We start from the raw sequence: 4036 nt of genomic DNA on the forward strand, positions 1-4036 counted from the left end.
CCCTAATGCTTGTCGAGGGCCAAAGGCGGCAGTGTGCTCTTCATTCAAAGATTTTCTGCATGATACGCCTTCAGTTTGGCCCCTAACCCAATTAGGAATGTAAACAAAACGAAAGTATATAGAAATAGAACTTTGGTTGTTTCCAATTAGAATTAGCAATCCTCTTATATATTTATTTAATGTAAACGCTAAGGGCCTTACAATTAGCAGTCCCTCTATTTTCCGTGGTAGTTGAGTTTGATTTTTTTTTTTTTGGGAGATAATAGATTTTAGCTTTTGTAGAGAGTAGATTGTAAATTTTGGAAATGGCAATGAAAATTTTGTTCAAGAATATACAAAATTTGTCTAATTATTCCGAGGTCACCACCACAAGTTAATTGTAAATTCCCACGGAACATACAAAACTGTAATAGCTCAGGAATTGCATTTTGTAATTATGAAAATTTATTATACCCGTAGCGGTTCAATGAGCAAGTGTTTGACCTATATTTTCCATGTACACCGTGAATCAATCTTTAACTTTAACTTTTGATCCCATTTTGTATAGAATCGTTGTTTTAAGTTTTAAATTAAGTTTTGGATTTGTTTGATGTGAAGGAATGTTGTTATTGAATCGGGGGAATTTATTAGGTCATTGGGCATCTTTTCATCCAACGTTCCAACTGGAGGAGAAAGTTGCATGTAAGAATTGATTCCCATTGCTTACACTTATGTTCATGATCTCATATTAACTAGTAGATTCTGCAGGTAATTTTTCCACTCAAAAACTGCCCACCTTTCAACTCTGCATCCTTTAATTTGCTGATCACACTTTGGTAAAGGTTTTTTGTGTAGTAGTATTTCAACTATATGATCTAACTAAGATCTTTAATTGAACGTGAGGAGGTGATTTAGTATATATCATTCTCTCCATTTATTCCGTATGTATGTGCTTGACTTATCAAGAAGCATGTTATAGTACACAAGACACATGTTATCATGCAGAATATTGAACTAGAGATGTGGATTTAGAGATGGGAATATGTGATCTGAATATGTTCTATGTGCATAGTTACTTGTTTAAACAACGTTTTGGTTGGATATAAATACAGAATTTTCTGTATGAGATACAGAATAGCTCATTAGTTATGTACTAGGTTGCCTTTTATTAGCAGAGCTAATTAATTACCAATGAAAATGTGTATAATTCTATGAATAATTAATTGTCGTTCGACATGCAGAGGTATTTGCAAGCCTTTGTTGTTGATATATGTTAGATATTTGTCGCATTGGACTCGAAACTTTGTTATTTGAACATAAAGCTATAGTGCAGTGCTCCCACATATGATGATATGAGTGTACAAAATGAGTAAAAGCACCAATATGCTGCTTTTCACAAGCTTAAATGCTTAATGTGTTGTTGTTTATTCTGTTAGCTCTTGAAGTGTCAATCTACGCCTCTTAGTAGAGAATGGGAAGTGGATAAAAGGGAGTAAGCTACAAATCTAAAGAAAAGGAACTCATTTCAAGTACAAGTGTCCAAATGAACCTTGGTCTTTCCCAGCCTGATCGCCGTTCCCATGGCACATGTATCAGAATTCATTTCTACACTTACAGCATTATATCTCACTATCTCAGCACATAATATGGCTGCTTGCCTTTTGACCGAACCTTTATACTCATTTTTACGGCCAGATATCCTTTGAAATTTTGAATCACCCACCAGTGCCTACATGGCTACATATGTATGGGCCTTAGATTTCTGAGGAGCATGGGACTTTTCAAACGATCTCCTTCCACCACATTTCCTTCTTGCGGAGTGGAATTATGATCTTGTGAAGTCAATGTCTCTCATTGTTAAGTCTTCATTAAATCAGAGAGAGAAGAGAGAGAGAGAGAGAGAGCATCCAACACTTCAGCCATGAGCATCCGTTAGAGCTGTCCAAGATCCAAGAACTGCCTCAAAACTTCCCCTCAACATGTTCTGGCTGCAACCTCAGCTCCTCTGACTGGATATACACTTGCAAGGCCTGCAAGTATGTCCTCCACATCCCATGCACTCAGGTACCTCAAGTCATTCACCACCCTGCAGATCCCCAACATGCTAGAAGCGCATCCATGCCATCTCTCACTCAAACATCAATCCCACCCTCATCCTCTTAACCTTGCATTCAACCACCCTCCTATCCAAAACCAAAAGGCTTCTATTGTGACATGCCAGAGGTTGGGGTCCAAATATTGGCTCTACTGTGTGACAATGACTTATGCATTCGATGTCCATCTAGACTGTGCAACATCTAAGCCTAGAATTTCAGAGATTCAACATAAGGTCAGGGTTTCACAGCCACAAGCACCTCTTCAACACCGTAATTTGGTTCCAGGTTCAAATCAACCCCAGTTCAACCAGCCAAGGAATGTCTCTCAACAACCAAACTTCTATGCTAATATTGATGTGTGCTGCTGACCCACGCCATGGCAGATACCTCACTGCATCGGTGCCAAAAGAGTTCGGGCAAAATGAGTACAAAAGAAGTTGATGAGCAAATGATCATTGATCAATGTACAGAACAAGAACTCGTCATATTTTGTTGAGTGGATTCCAAATAATGTCAAGTCAAGCGTATGTGATATTCCACCTACTGGATTTTCAACATCATTGATTTTCATGGGAAATTCTACTTCAATCCAGGAGATGTTTCGCAGAGTTTCAGAGCAATTTACAGTTATGTTTCGTAGGAAGGCCTTCTTGCATTGGTACACTGGCGAAGGAATGAATGAGATGGAATTTACTGAGGCTGAATGTAACATGAATGATCTTGTCTCAGAGTATCAACAATATCAAGATGCGATTGTTGAAGAAGAAGTAGATTATGAAGACGATGCGGAAGAAAACTAAACTGGGTGAGCATGAAAAAATTGTGCTCAAATTCCAATTGTGCTTGATTATAAATAAGGTTGATGAGCTGAAGTTTTTCATGTATTTGTCTTGTGGCTGTACTTATTTATACTCAGGAGTGAGAAATAGAAATTTCATATATTATGAATTTCATGTATCAACTGTGCCTTTCAGTATAAAACTATAAGTGGCTTATTTAGTTATTTTCACTCTTTTGGCTTGTCTTCAGGTATTTGTGAGGCAACTCGATTTTCTGGGCAAAGTTGTGAGGCAAAAGGAATCAAAGAGTGTATAAATTGGTTCTAGCTAATAGCTATTGCTATCCCACCTTGAATCCTACCCTCGCTATTAATTACACTCCCTTCCACAAGACTTGGCATCCCCTGGGAATAAATCGTTCAACATGATCAGAAAACAAAATGCAAATAACAATCACAGGTAAGTCAAATATTTTGCACAATGGAAGAAACCGAAAAACTAATCAACCTTGGGGGTAGCTTATATTCTCCTGATAAAGAAGTAGCTGAAAGGGAAGTGTAATGAAATTTGCATTTTTTTATGTCGGCAAAAACAGAAAATCGGATGATCAAAAATTCAAATGAAGTTACGTAGGAAGCAAGTAAACAACAGTCCAGGAAGCATCTTACGATCTTAGCAAAGTACCAAGCATAACATTCAAATGATGACCCACCACCATGCACAAAGGAAGAAGACATGAAGGAAAGAGAAGAGACCGAGTAATAATACACTGTAAAATATGATATTTGTGGCTCCCACATTCTCTCTCTTTCTTATCACCATTGTCATATACAAACAGCGGAGAGGGTTTTCCATAACTTCTTTGTGGTGGTCTGCCCACCTTAGCTTGGTCGATCTTGGACTACTACTCAGCTAACATCACTCGATCAATTATTATATTATAAGGTCAGTTCATTACAAATTTTTTCTTCCTTGTTTCTTGTTGTTATTATACACTTGATTATTACTCTTTTTTTAATCTGTAAAAAATATTATCCTACGTTCCATTTGTATGTTTATCTACTAATTCTCCACTTTTATTACTTTTTTTTTAATCGTCATTCATTGTTATATGTTCACAACATAACCATGAATAATACACTATGTCCCACCAGTCCCAGTCCCACCACCACGCGCAAAGGA

General features: G+C 37.2%; 1 protein-coding gene across 4 annotated transcripts in view; it reads left to right on the top strand.

The window, feature by feature from the left end:
• The window catches only part of LOC147495749 (disease resistance protein At4g27190-like), a 32979-nt gene that overhangs the window by 8205 nt on the left and 20738 nt on the right, over window positions 1–4036 (top strand). The gene's annotated exons all lie outside the window — the stretch shown is intronic.

This window comes from Coptis chinensis, chromosome 6, assembly GCF_015680905.1.
Source record: "Coptis chinensis isolate HL-2020 chromosome 6, ASM1568090v1, whole genome shotgun sequence".
NCBI lineage: Eukaryota > Viridiplantae > Streptophyta > Magnoliopsida > Ranunculales > Ranunculaceae > Coptis > Coptis chinensis.